The sequence below is a fragment of the Rhipicephalus sanguineus genome, chromosome 2 (genome assembly GCF_013339695.2).
Source record: "Rhipicephalus sanguineus isolate Rsan-2018 chromosome 2, BIME_Rsan_1.4, whole genome shotgun sequence".
NCBI classification, from domain to species: Eukaryota; Metazoa; Arthropoda; class Arachnida; order Ixodida; family Ixodidae; genus Rhipicephalus; species Rhipicephalus sanguineus.
In genome coordinates this window covers 230,669,054-230,684,705 of record NC_051177.1, presented here as the reverse complement: position 1 = coordinate 230,684,705, position 15,652 = coordinate 230,669,054, and positions in this window count along the sequence as shown.

Here is a 15,652-nt window from a genome sequence, read left to right as displayed (position 1 = left end):
AGCGCGTGAGCGTGGAACGCGGTGTTACAGCCAGGTGAGGCAGGCGCGCGTCGCAGAGCTATTTTTGGTTTGTATTAGCGTGTTGCTATGAGCGAGGCCGACGCTTTTACGACGCTTGGGCAAAGGTCGCCACCTCGCGGTGTGTTAAGGCATTGATTAAATTGAACTATTGAAAACGAGCAGAATGGGACGGACGTGTAACGCGTTGCAGGTGCTAGTCGCGGAGGCCACAGTAATGACGAATTACTTTACCTTACCGCTCCCAGAGGGCAACACCACCCCGCCGATTGGGAGAGTGGTAGATTAAAAGGCGCGTTTGTAAAGCCTCTAGAGCCTGTGACCGTGGCGCAGTGGATAGCGTGCCCGGCATCTGTTGTTGCGTACCGAGCGGTCGTGGGTTCGATGCCCGTTAAAGGTACGTTTTTTTCTTTGCCATCTGATTGTGTATATTTTTTCGACGTCATTTCCGTGACGGAAATACGTCACTGAAGCCTTGGTGGACCCCGGCATAAAACACTTCCGTGTTAAAATAGAGTGACCCTCTCTCCTTTAAGGGAGAAACGGCGATGTCCCGAATGGTCGTCTTCAAATGGAGAACCCGTTCCTCCCCCGTCAAAATCAAGATGGCTGACGCCAAGCCAGTGAAGCGAGCAATAGATTTAGGCCTAGCGAGTGCATCGATTCTCGACTGATAAAAGTATGCGGCACTGGTAATCACAAAAAACGGTCCCGCTGAGCTTAATATCGAACGATATGGCAATAAAATCAAGCAGACAAACCTGTGGTAATGAAAACCTCGCGAAACGGAACGACGGAACTCGTACGTTTCGCTCGGCTGGCGAAACAGCATTCACTTTAATAAAAGAGACGGATACTGCAAAGGAGCTTTCACCCGGAGACTGGACGTTAGGCTTGCTGTCTTTATTTGTCGAAACATCACGCGGTGTAGCGACGTCGTCCACGCGTTTACGGGGCATTCACTTCACAGCATCACTGCACAGCTGATGCTGTGCAATGATGCTGGCCCCGACATGTGCCTTCAAAATGTACATTCTGTAGCATCAAAACAATCCTGGCGCAGCCGAGCATAGTTTCGATAGATAGATGTTCAACAACATATAAGTAGGTGGAGCTGCGAAAGCGCCACAGCCGTGTGAAATAGGTGGTAGCTGGCGCCATCTAGAAGGATTAAACAATACTAAAAAAGGGTGTGTGACTGCGGCGGCGTACGTTGATACTACGCTATACATTTCGGCGAGGTGGGCCCATTCATGGATTACTCAAGGACATCCGCAAGGTTCATACACATTTTATTAATACACACATATTCGCTAGGCAGACACATAGTACACACACTCACTGATTTCACTACACCATTCATATGTATACAACCTATAACATGAACAATTCACTACAGACGCGTACGTACAGACGTCTTTACACATTCCCATCTATATGAAGCGCAGGCCCTTATATAGTCACTGAATTACGGCGGACCATGGTGGCACAAGCGCGGCGTCATTTTTCTTGAACTTTTTACCATTTCGTGGCTGCAACCCAATATACGCAGACATTATTAAATTGTAGCTATGGCTTAGCCAAGTGCACCAGTTAATCTAAAGCCGCATAATAATGAACGATATAATTACAGAGTTGATTAAGCTAATGCGAAAACGACCATATCGAGAACCGTTCATACAATTCCGACACCATTTTGAAGTAGCGCCATCTTTCAACAGCGGCCACAGATAAAATATCCCTCTTTGATTTCGTTATATTTTACAGTTAGTGTGCGAGGGCGCAACACTCAGTGCAGATTCTGTCACCTTGGTTGAGTGGTTTGAGTCGACTTCGCTGAGTGGTTTGGCATTGACATCTGTTCACATTCTATTTAAGTGTTGACCACAACTATGACGACGAGCCATGGATTCGTTCAACTGCCAGCCCTTCAGTGACAGTGCTTCTGATGCGGTACGGCCGTCTCATTTGTGTATACGTACTATCGCGCTCAGTATGAGCTACATCACGCGAGCGCGTGGCCGAGCGCTCTGCAAGGTTGTACAGCGGCGCCGATCATGGCTTATTTTCGAGTTATCGGGAGAGAGTTTGGCTGCTCGTGCAAGCACACATCGCCTCCAATCGCTTGCTTTCACCCTCAAAATTATCATTTTCGAAGCCGATATCACCTCAGGGGAAAACGAGGGCGAGGGTGAAAGCAAGTGGAGGGATGCGCACTTGCAGGGACAGCCACACTCTCTCCCGATAACTCGAAAATATGCCATAATCGGCGCCACTGTACAACCTTGCAGAGCACTCGGCCACGCGCTCGCGTGATGTAGCTCATACTGAGCGCGATAGTACGTTACAACGCGGGTCGTGCGAAGAAACAAGACAAGATAGCCTCGCACCGGACGGTGTTCTTTCGAGAGCGATGTCAGCGGCTCTTGACGTCGCCGCAGCTCGGTTACTTGAGTAGAGAAACTAGCGCTACACCGCGCGAATTCGAAATTATGGAAAATAACGCTACCAACACTACGTGACGTGTTCTGTAATATTTTAGTACCATACCACTCTGCTACAGTTGCGTCACGGTATTCGCCTGGCGTGTCAAATTGCGGTCATTGTGCGACAACTCTGTAGTTGTCGTTGTGGCGGTGGTTAGTCTTGTGTTGGATTTGGAATACTCTTTTCACAAAGGTGAGTGAGAGTATTAGTGATTACCTACTGTGCACAGCTGTCATTAGAAGCGCATTTTGTGTTCATTTTCGCACGCCAAAGCAAAATCCTGAGAACCAGAGATACACATTGCACACGTGCATAAGCCCGTCGTAATTCTCAGTGATGGCATGCGTAATCCAAAACGCATGTGATTAAGCATTTTGGCTTAACTGACAGGAGTCATTGACTTATTTTTCAGATATGTGCATTTATGATGCAGGTTAATGTTAAAATGCGGCCGCATTTCAATGGGGGCGAAAGGCAAAGAGCACCTATGTGCTTATGTTCGGGTGCGCGTTAAAGAACCCCAGTTGATCGAAATTAATCCGTAGTCCTACACTACGGCGTGCCTCAATCATACGGTGGTTTCGACACGTAAAACTCCAGCAATTATACATTATCGTACTTTCACGCGTGCACTGTCCAGCGGTATCACGTTTGCTAAAATGTTCCTGAAAAAAATTAACTTTCATGCTTCTTTATATTGTTTGTTGTATTGATAAGTGCTATAAGTGCTGTGCAAAACTAAAAACGCGTGCCCTTGCTATGTATGTTAACGCCGAAAAAACTCTAATTATTGGTCTACAGACTAAGGTGTTCATTAAAACAAGACTGTTTTGTGATGCGGGACATGCTGTATTTATGACAAGTAGATCGTGCGCAAACGTATAAACAACACGAGACACACGAAAGCATGCGGCGCATCGCGCACACGCCGAGCGATTAACAAAAAAAAAAAAAAAAGCGCCACAGACGTTACTCAACACATTGAACAAAAACAATGAACGTCACTCGTATACTGCTCGCATCAATTCTAGGTACAAGTAATCGCACGCGACTGGCCGAGGTCGGGAAGTGCTGGATAGTCTGAGGCTGCCGAGTGAGCGCGAAAGGGCGGCCGCTCTCCGCAGCACAGAATCACGACGTAACTCGGCGTGCGCATGCGCGCGCGCGAGATCGCGTGGTTGAGGTGAAAAGTTTCTCCTCTGGCGCTTGCCGCAAGGAGGCGCGACGAGTAAAGAATGGCAGACTGGGCTTGTTGGTTTAACATATTTGAAGTTTTAAGGCGCGAATAAGACACGGACGAAGAATAGGAACACACACACGGAGCGCCACTTCCAACATAGATTTATTTCGAAAGAGCACAGAACATATTTATACACCACGCGCGCCGTCATCGTGCCTCAATGCGCAGTCGCATTCAAGTAGCGTAACTCTTTTGGCGATAATGAAATGGAGGCAACGCTGACGCATAGATCACCTGATTCGATTATTTTCTTAGCCCCAATAATTAGTCGTACTGATTTATCAGGACTTCGGCCGACTACCGCGCAGGCGCTAAAGTTCGGAACGCAATGACAATCCCGGCAATGTATCGCGACGATCGGGATTGTCATTGCGTTCCGAACTTTAGCGCCTGCGCAGTAGTCGGCCGAAGTCCTGATAAATGAGTACGACTAATTATTGGGGCTAAGAAAATAATCGAATCAGGTGATCTATGCGTCAGCGTTGCCTCCATTTCATTATCGCCAAAAGAGTTACGCTACTTGAATGCGACTGCGCATTGAGGCGCGATGACGGCGCGCGTGGTGTATAAATATGTTCTGTGCTCTTTCGAAATAAATCTATGTAGGAAGTGGCGCTCCGTGTGTGTGTTCCTATTCTTCGTCCGTGTCTTATTCGCGCCTTAAAACTTCAAAGACGAGTAAAGCGTCCGCGAAGGCGAAACTCGCTGCTACGAAGGAGTAACGGAAGCCTGTTGCTACATTCTCGCTCCCTTTTTTTTTTTTTTAGAGTGCATCTCTCGCTCAAGCGAACCACCTTCCCGCTGCTTTGCATCCACACATGGTTCCGTTTAGCGGGTGATGGTGTATTTTGCTTTGGAGCGAAGTTCAAGGAAACACTAATGATAATTAGCTATTATTAAAGACGATTGTCTTTCTTGGGGAACATAGACGCAGAAATTTTGGTCTGTGTTTGTCTGTCTACCGATTCAGCCACCCGGCCAAAGTTGAACCACTTGCTTACCGCCCACGCATCTTGAACTGGTACGGCTGTTCATACTTGTGAACGTTGTCGATAAAAAAGTAAATATTACGCATATCTGATGCGCAGCATTACTTGGTAAGTACTAGGTGGTGTGTTCCTTTAATAGAAGATATATAGATACGTAATTTAAAGACCCTAGTTTCTTAAGCTGCGCTGAAAATGCGACGCGCCGACGAAAGCCCTCTGCCACGGAGGAAGGAAAGAACTTTCCTCCTCCGTGCCGTCTGCACAAGCTCGTTTCCCGAGGTATTGCCAGATGGCGCCCATTACTCTAACGCAGCGCTCCTCTATCGTCTTTCGACGACATTTGCAGCGAAGCGCGCAGATACGCGGCCAATTTTTATTAGTAAATGCGGAGCATTTCTCAGTCGCACCTGCGGCGTCGGCCGCCGTCCACACCCCCACTGCGCGTGCTCGGCTCGTCTCGTGCCGGCAGCAGGCCTGTCCCTCCCTCCTCTCGATCGAACGCGGGCGGTGTGTATTTAAGCGGCGGAGCGCGTTTTCGGAATTCAGTCAAGGGCGTCTTTACTTGGCTTTCGCTTGACTTGACGCGTTGCTTGACTCGAGTAGATGCGATGGAAGCAACAGTACCTTCAATCAGCGTCCCACCACTCGTTGAAGGCAACGTTACCCCATCCTCACCGTCGTCGGCGTCAACAACAGCAAGCAACGCAGAAGGCTGCGAAGAGACGAGCCATACGGCGCTGAACGCAAGCGTTTGAAGCGAGCTGCGGACCCGGAACTTCGTGCACGAGAAGCTGCTGCGAGACGGCAACGACGGGCTGCGGATCCTTCACTCGGGGAGCGAGAAGCAGGTACGAAACGGCAACGACGGGCTGTGGATCCTTGAACGTCGTGCTCGAGAAGCAGCAACCGTTCGTAAACGTCGAGCAGCGGATCCATCACTCGGGCAGCGCGACGCTTCTGCGAAACCCAATTACGCAACATTCACGCGATACCCCCACCACTCTGCGACGCATTTACTCGAGTTCCCCCCGTGGGAAGATGCGGGCGTCATTTTTATGATTATTATTGTTGTGGTTCTTATGCAAACCCTACTATTATCATTAGTGGGATTCGCATAAATCCATGACCCAAGTGCGGGATGCTGGAAAGTCTTTGAAAAGGTACATGTTACCAAATAGAAAACACTTTAATCAATAGAAATCCAAATAGGGTGGACGTTCAGTGGAAGATGGAATCCTCGCGGGAGCCAACGTTTCGATAAGCGGGATTCTCTTCCAGGCTGCTGCTCTTGTTGCAGCCATGAAAGGTTTGTCTTGTTTATCAACACCGTTGGCCGAATGCCGTTACAGGGTGGTAGCGAGACAACATATGCAAAATAGTAGTGCTGCCGCGGTCGAGAACAGACCCAATGTACAATACACGCAAAAGACACAATGCAATCTGAGGTGTAATACCATGATAGAATAGGCATAATACAAGCAAGAAGAATCCTAGCCATCACGCAGGTTGTCATCAGTTTTGCCACAGCCTTGAAAAAGGCAAGTCCGCTTGTCGAAACGTTGGCTCCAGTGACATCCCATGTTCCAAGGATTTGTCATCGCTCCACCGACTGTGTGTGCTAGTATTTTTTTCAATACAAAAGGTGTTTCTTCCTGCAACACTCGTAAGGTAACACAAAAGGCTGGACGACGTGGATTAGTCTGTTATCAAACTGACAAAAGAAAACACATTTGCCATCAATGCACAAATACACCTTGCACTTGTATGTTTGTAGCCAGGTGATTGCATCCCACTGGGAAAATGACTTAAAATGGACAACTGAGCTAGTTGGTATGAATCCATACTTAGGACTGTGCAGCGATCATAAAAAAAAGACAAAAGAAGTGTACACAACATGCGCCGTCTTTCAATTTATTTTTACGCAGAAAGCACACAAAATAGGAAAAGTATGAGTCAGGGGACCATGGTACAGATGCTCCCAACGGCAAAGTACTTTTCTGACTGTTGCCCCTCAACTAATCATGCGCACATCGATGTATACGCCAAATTGCCGGACGCGCTGACCAAATACTCGTGCACCTTATCCCAAGGCCTAATGGAATGCGCATATTTCGTTTCTTCTCATTTGGAAGGCCTCGATAATTTCTCGGGCGAGCTGCTTTTTACGCCTTCTCACCGTGTCCGTAACGTGTGGAGTGATGTGGGAAGGCCTGGCTTCTGTTAGCGCTATCGAACATTCAGGAACTCTGCCCTGTCTATGATCTTACGCACGACCACGGCATCTGATACACGATTCCTAACCGCAATAGACGAACTTAGACATGTGTTTAAAGGGGTAGTGACACAAAATTTCATGGCCGAGATAGCCTGCTGGATCGATTCCCGTGTACGTGCGTGTACCATCTGGAAAATATCGACAGCGAATAAAGCTTGGAAGGTATTTTATATGAATTTTGAAGTTCGCGAGCGCGATCCAGCATTATAGGCCGTACCTAGTGCATTGACACCCTCGGAGGTGACCCGAGGTGACCCCCCCCCCCCCCAACTTCCCCTACGTAACCGTTGTAGCCAGTGCAAGTTATAATGACGTCATAGCCGCCATTTCCGTTTTGACGCGCTTCCCGACGAATCGCTCCTCGCCAGCGGGTCAAACCTGAAGTGATTCGCCACGTCGAAAATTCCTTCCATCCCCGCCGCAAGAAAATCGACGCCATCAGACGACGATGAGCCCGACGACGACACACCGCGCGGATATGCGTCACTGTTCTGTGTGCTCACGTGACCGAGCGTTTCACTCGCTAGGTGGTGATAGTTCCACCCGGCGGCTTGTCGTTTTTGGAGCTCTGTGAAACCGAAACTGAGGCTGCGTCGGTAATGAGGAGCTTGTAATTAATTATCTGTCGCGCGCTGCAGCAAACGATGTGCCGTGTTATGAATAACAGGCCCCCAGCAACACACTGCAGTAAAAAAACTCGGGGCGAAAATTTTTGTGTCAGGACTCCTTTAATGCCGCATTTTGGTCCGAGCTGAAGAACACTTTTTTTTTTTATGCTGAACTCGGCAATCGTAAAAAAAGTGTTCTTCAGCTCGGACCAAAATTCTGCACAGAAACTTCGATGCGCAACGCGGAGAGACTGGCCTTGGCAAGGAACGTCGCAAGGTGTGCACCTGAAAGCGGCCAGGGCAGGCGTATTGGTGACTGCGATGATGCTGTGCTTAGAGGGAATAGCCCAACAACCAATTTTGTATCACCTCTGTTGCTCGTCGCGTTGTATCCAAAAACCTTCGGTATTAGAATCGGACAAAGAAGGGTTTTTCGCAGTGTTGCCGAATGCTGTTTTCGGAAAAGCCTAGAGAAGCGGGGAAAATGATTGTCTAGAAGGATTGCGTAAAAGCCGCTAAGAAACGCGCAAATTGACTTGTTGAAACGGTGCAGTCAGGATAAGCCTGCACGTGCTGTTCGGAAAGAAAAAGGCTCATGCCTTGCGGTTTTCTCCAGGATAAAAACAAAAACCTGCTAAACCCTTCAGGTCAATTGTTTCCGAACGAGGTTCGTGGCACTTAGTTGTCTCGTCTTTCCTTCAGAAGATGCTGCATTCCCTTTCCATTGAGGATACATTCGTTATTTCGAATCCGGAAGCTCTTGTTTCACTTTTGTCGTCAGCGAAAATCGAAGGATTAATTGGATTTAGTGTGGACGTAGAAGATCTATACTGTTCCTTGTCACAGGACCAGTTGATTCAGTACGTTAGGGAAACTATCACTCAAGACAATGATGAGGTGGCCTTCAGAAAATTTCCCGGGATGCCTGTCGAATCGTTTTTGGAATTACTGGTTTTTATAGCGAAAGCTGTTATGAGATCATTTCAACGGCCGTTTTTGGCGCCGTAGTTGTCCGCCGCCGCCGCCGCCGGTGTCCGTAACCACTATTGCACGAAATAAGAAAAAAAAGGAAATAAGGAAGAATTTCCAGGATGAACGAGGTTCGAACCTGGGCCCTCTGCGTGGGAGCCCAGTGTTCTACCGCAGGGCCATGCCGGTGCTTGAAACTGCGTTGCAAAAAGATCCTATGCAGGCTTCATGTCGGGAAGGAACCACATTAACATATGTAATGTAGTGTGGTAGAAGAGTAAAATAACCAGGCGTCTCACAAACGCGAATTCTGTAAGCGGGCGTCACACAATGCAAATTGTGCAACGAGTGGGTTGTTGAGTGCTTCCAACCAATTACAAAGGCCTCTACGATAATTCTTCATCGTCATCAGCCACAGCATCAACAAAGTGCACATAATGCCTTACAGGTGTTTAGCGAGTACCACGGTTCTCCGCAGAATGACGAAAAATTGCATGGTAGCTGTTTCCCTACTTCACAAAAATTATGATGATTTATAGCGTAGTGGGTTTCTGGCAAGTGCACTTCTATTGGTTGCCAAGGAAGGCCATAAGGCTCCCATGATCCATCTCCTCAGGCTGTCAATAAAGTTAATTCCTTCTCTCTCTCGCTCTTCGTTTCTCCGGTTAACGTATCTTATAAAGCGTGGTGGGACAGTTAAATAACGACCGGGCGTCACACAATATGAATTACATAACTAGTTGGTCGTTTAAAGCTTCCAACCCATTACAAAGAGCTCAGCCATAATTCTTCATCGTCATCAACCACCGCAATAACAAAGTGCACATAATGCCTCACAGATGGTACCTCGCTTCTCTGCAGAATAACGAATAATGTCGTGGTGGGTGCTTCCCAACTGCCCAGAAATTATGATTTGTGGCGTAGTGGGTACGTTGCTAATGTACTTGTATTAGTGGCCACAAGAGAGTTTATAACGGGCTCTAGAAATGCCGCTCTTCCAGCTTTCGCTGTGACTGTGCTGCGCTTTCCGCGCAGGCCTGGCGCTTTTTTCATTGCATGGTTTGAAGATAAGTGCATAAGCCACCCATCTTTATTCCTGTCGGATAAAGAAATAGATTTGCTGGTCTCAGGGCTGTGACTGGGAACTAATTGAATATACGAACAGCGCAACTGACAAGGACAGAGGAAGGTAACAACACACAGCGCTGTTTTTTTTATTACTTTCAACAATGATTTAATAGCGGAGCGAAGTACATATATAGTGAAAAAATTGGCATGCGTAGAAGGGCAGATTACATCGCTGTGTGTTGTTACCTTCCTCTGTCCTTGTCAGTTGCTCTGTTCGTATATTCAATTATGACCTACCAACTTGCCCAAGTTTCCACGCTTCATAGTGACTGGGAATGTGAGAATTTTTGGTTTTTTGCTTTGCTGTTGGACGGAGTCACTGTGCATGACCAATTGTTTTGTTTGTGTGTATATATGTGTGTTTTCGAAAAAATAAACGTCAGTTGAAAGTTAGCGCCTGTATTGTCTCTCTTGCCTGTGTCCCTGTGTTTTTTGCGCTATTCCACTATGACAGATAGAACCATAGGTCGGCAAAAAAGTGCGGAGCTCACTCAGACTCAAGAAATATATCTTGCACTTAGGGCTCACTCGGACTCAAACTCACGAAAATATTACTCACCCGGACTCTCTCAGACTCAGACTCACGGCTCGATCTGAGTCTCAGTGAGTCGACTCATGAGTGACTTAAGAGGGTGGTGAGAGTTGGTACTACCTTGCCTCACCACACTCTTTGGCATTAGAATATACAGCGCTTAATGAACACAAACACATGGGGCGTGAACGAGGACGGGCGCTGTCTGCCAACAGTTGTGCATTAACATATTGCCACGCGGGCTTCTTTTTCTATGTTTGTGTAACTGGTCCGTTGCACGTGTTATCGCTGTATGGCGCGGGCCGCTTCAGAATGTCTTGGAACATTCGAGATTGTAGTAGATCATTTTGTAAAGATTGCGCACATGACGCGAATAGTCAAGATTATTCCAGAGCTTGCGCAACCACCAGTGATAAGGCTAGAAAGTTTGATGCATGATGTATAAAAGACGGCGCGTCCCAGCAATGATCAGTATTATCGACGACCGACGCTCTGTTCGTCGCTATCAGTCTAGTGTGTATTGCTGTAGTTTGACTTTCCGTTTCCCGGCCACAAGTTCGGCCAAATAAAGAGTGCATCTTCGACACGCCGACTGCTGCCTTCGTCGACGTCACGACCCCGGGATATCGGGGTCGTGAACGGAACATGGAAATGGAAGGGAACATGGAAGGAGTCCTGCGCATGGGTGTGACGATAACCAAGATTCTTCTGATTCTTGCACGAGATATCGAAATTCGTTGCCTGTTAGGGCGAGGAAAGGGGCACTGACACAATCCGCGCCTATGCACATCAGGATGAACGTTCCAAATATTTCACGTGCCAGATTGCCCTTGTATCGGCGCAACACTTTGAATTTTTTCAGCAGCGGAGAGCACCCACAGTGTGCGCAATAGATAGCTAAATTGCTACTGTGCTTGTTCTTGACGTTGTTTGCGTGCTCTCGTAGACGATCATGGAGACATCGTCCCGACTGACCGACGTCCGATCTACCACACGTCGTGGGAATTTCATATACGATCTCTTTTTTTTTTGCACTGTACATGAGTGAGCACATGAATGAGTTTTCCGACCTATGCTTATCACTGAAGATGCTTCAGTCACCCAGCCTGTGCACCCGAATGACATGACGAATCGGTAAGCGTGGCTATAATACAGTTTTTTTTCCGTGAGCTGAGAATTGTACTGCACGTGTGCTGCATTGAGCTGTACATAGTGTTTATAATCAATGCAGCAAAGTTAATATTCGATATTTACGATACGCTTTCAGATTTGCAGCATCGCGAGGCTCGAAGGAAGTATAATGTAGGATGTTCTGCTCGCATTATGTACAAAATTGTCAGTTGCAAAGTTTTTTACCTGCTAAAGTTTTCAATGGGGCTTGTTTGTATGACATATCCCGATAAGTGTGGCAATCGGACAAAAGGCACAATAAATGGGACACACGAAAGGCACACGGCTCTGGGTGTCCTCATGTGCCCTTTTTGAGTCCCATTTGTTTGGGCTACCATAGAAATCATTTTTTAACAGAATTGCGCGACCGTAAGCCGGCCGGCACGTCAGCACCCTCATCACTACATGGAGCGAAAAAATGAGCAAAAATAAGTATTTGCCAGACATCTATGTAGGAAATTACTTATTATTCGTCGGTTTATTCAATTTGCCGTTTATTTTCTGCGTGCACGGCTTCACCGAACCGTTTCATGGACCTCTGAAGTTTTTGCAGAGGCTTGAAGTAAAACGCTGAAAGATCATCATCATTAAATTTGATGTTGTTCTTATTATTTGGTATTTTATTTGTCGTTGCATTCCTCCATCCGAAGGAACGAAATGGCGTGTTATGCAATTATGCAATGCGCCTTCCCGCCGCCCTCCCGCATTCCTGTAATCTTAGAATTTCAACAGCTGTGCTGGTTGAGGCTGTCGGCCGTTTTACCACCATATTCTTAAACGCACCTTCACTCAACGCTGCTCCTTGACCTCGCCAAGTGAAGGCGAAACACCTTCGTTCACTCCACGCGTCGCTGCGTTTCTTCAACTGTCTTTCTTATGTTTCAGCGCAAGGAGACACGAACACGAGCAAGAAGGGACGAGGACACGTCCCTTCTTGCTCGTGTCTCCTTGCGCTGAAACATAGGAAATGCAGTACCAACTAGCCCACCAGTCGGTTTTATTGAACTTCAACTGTCCTGCGCATTTCCTTCGCCAAGGGACGCCTTGCAGATTCTCCCTCGACTCAAGTGAAACGCGCGGGCAGAAAAAGGCGTCTCATAACGAGAATATTCCTAAATACGGTCTGAAAATGTCTCTTTTTGCACAATAAATACGCGTTTTAAATGCGAAGCATTTCTTACCGAACCCAAATCACTTTGAGAGTTTCTATCTACCTATTTATCTATCTATCTATCTAGCCGCCTATGTCTGGGCACTCTCGTGATCGCCTGCTTAACTTGGTGTAGACCAGAATTGGCATGAGAGGTAAGAGGGTTTGACAAATAGGACTGTCTGGTCATGAGATGAATAACTTGAAAATCCTGTCGCGTACGTCGTCAAACCCATTGCTCCAGACATTTGTGGCACATACCCGTATATTACGGGCCACGGTTGGGCATGCGCGACAGGTGACTGACAGTTTATGTCTTCACAGGAAGGCGAGAACAGACACTGATAAGTTGAATGCGAGAGCCTAAAGGAAACCCGACATCGGCAGTGTTGACCTGACGAATGCAAAGAATAAAAATCAGGATCCTAGCAGGAATCGAACCAAAGCATGCTGCGTGGTAATCAGGTATTCTACCACAGCGCCACGCCACGTCTTGAAACTGGTTTGGAAAAAGACCCTTTGCAGGCATAATGTCGCTGCAGCGTCAACTGTAGTTGCAGCGCTGGCTATGTAATTTTATAACAAAACAATAAACATTACATATGTACTCCTGTGATACAGGCGTCATGCCAGGATAACGCCAATTGTGGTTCCAGTGTTGGCTCCACTTTCACAGAAGTCTAATAAATATTACATTTGTATTCGTATGATTCAAGCGTTGCTAGACTCTGGAGTTATACGCCGACAAACGTTACGTATGATATTCACGCCATGGTCATGGCGTGAATATCTGCAGAAATAACTGATTAGCGCAAAAAAAGAAACACAGTGGACAAGGTAGAGACAACAACAGGGAGCGCATAACATCAACTGAGCATTTATTCGCAGAAAAAAAAAACACGAAATCACAAGCTGCGCAGGAGGTTGCGTAACACGCAAAAATCACATCTCGCGGATCATTGCCGAAGATGTATGCGCACAGCGCAGTTCAACTGCACCCGTGTGCTCAGGCGATTAAGAGGGCAAGCAGACAGAGAAATTTTCGAGGCTTTCTACATAAGAAGAGCGGGTGATCGGTGTGTGAGTGCACCGTCGCTGGCTCTCAGTAATAAGGAATGCATATACTTAGAAAGAAATCTGCGCACGGAACCGTTTGGATAGGTGTGACACGTGTGGGTTGCATAAGCATGGGAAATGTTAAAGTTGGTGACGTTTTGGGGGGCGTGCTTGAGTGATATGTTGCGTGTTGCGCAACCTCCTGCGCAGCTTGTGATTTCGTGTTTTTTTTTCTGCGAATAAATGCTCAGTTGAAGGTATGCGCTTCCTCCTGTCTGTTGTCTCTACCTTGTCCGTTGTGTTTATTTTGCGCTAATCAGTTATGTCTATGCAGTTAATACGCACCAACTAGCCCAGCTCACGTCTCTAATTCTGATAGTATTGGCCGCGAGATCGAGCAGAGTCGGCACCTAGCGGCGAGCGGAGGAAACCTCGTGGTGTGGATGGCTCCTTGCATCGTCTGCTAGCCACACCGTGTTCGCATGTGTGCGTACGTCACGTACATCCTAAGTGGACGACTTATTCCATTGCGCTAGCATGCCTACACGATATACACAAGCATTTCGCCTTCCGAGACTTGTATGGACTCTGTTAGGTGAGTGCATGCACGTGTCGGTATGACGCTACGTCTAATCATCGTACCGTTCATTCGCCAAAATCATTTCACTGTGGGTGCCACTTTGCCATTCAAGCATATCACACAGTGCATTTGGCGTCGTCCTAAACGAAAAAAGTACTAAATGTCGAGGTGTGAATGTAGAATTTTAGCGACACCGCCCTATAAAGTGTTGGCGATTTCGAAATCCTTGTGATACCGCAAACCGTGAACTAGCGTCTGCAGAGGCCGGTTAGCGGTAAAAAACACCTCAAGCCACGCATTTCTATAGCGGTACCCGTATTCATGCCAACAGAAAACCAGAGTGCACAAAGTTCTACTTCATCTAATTACGCAGAAATGCAAGCTCTCTTTTCATCATTCTAAAAAGACAGGGTGTGCAAACACGGACACAAGAAAGAAGTCAGGACACCACAAACGCCGACTAACAACTGAAGAGACGCACAACGGCTGAAAAGAAAGAAGGCACGAAAACTTATCTGCGCATGCCCATGCAACAGGCGAACCTATCAATCCGGCACGCGTGGCGGTCTACGTGGAAGATAATTGTTAAGGCATTTGATTTCATCTTTATGCAAGTTAATCGACGGTTGGCTCACGCATGCGCTACCGCTATTCTCGATATGCCATGCTTCAATCATCAGGCGCGTTTCTTCATTTCTATGCCGGTACAACACTGCGCATTCATCAAATGTTTGCTGTTGTAAGGCCTTTAGTATGGATATTGAAGATCTGTATTATTCTTTGCCGCATGAGGACTTGTTAAAATGTGTTAATGAATGTATTAACGATCAAGAGCACCAGACGGTTTTCACCGAAAAATGTGGTGTTTCTACCGGGGCATTTCTAGAAATCCTTTCTATGTATTTAAGGTCGACGCTGGTAGGTTGGAAGGAAGGCGTTTATGTGCAGAAATCAGGGATATGAATTGGTTTTGAGGTTGCTCCGGGTCTTAGTGATTTATACCTTAGCAAGATTGACAATCTTTTGGAAGGCACCTTAGGTAATTCGGTTATTAAGGTTTTTCGTTATGTGGACGACTACTTGATTTTTTGTAGTGGTGAGGACTTTGAACAGGTGGTAACTTCCGTGACCGAAAAATTTGAATTAAATGGAGGAGGGCTGAGCTTTACTAAAGAGGTGCCTCAGAATAATGGAATACCATTTCTAGACATTTCCTTAACGTTCCAGAAGAACCACCTGTGCTGGCAGTATTCTCCTAGATCTTCGAAACCGCTGTTAAATGTTTCGTCGAAGCACTCGAAGGTTGTCAAAAACGGCATCGCCATGTCTTGCCTTAAATCAGCCCTCACCAAGTCGTGTGAGCACAAAATGAGTGATAGCTTTAACGCACAGGTTACACGTCTTTTAGATGTAAGGTATCCTCGTGATGCAGTGGCCACGGTCGCTGAAC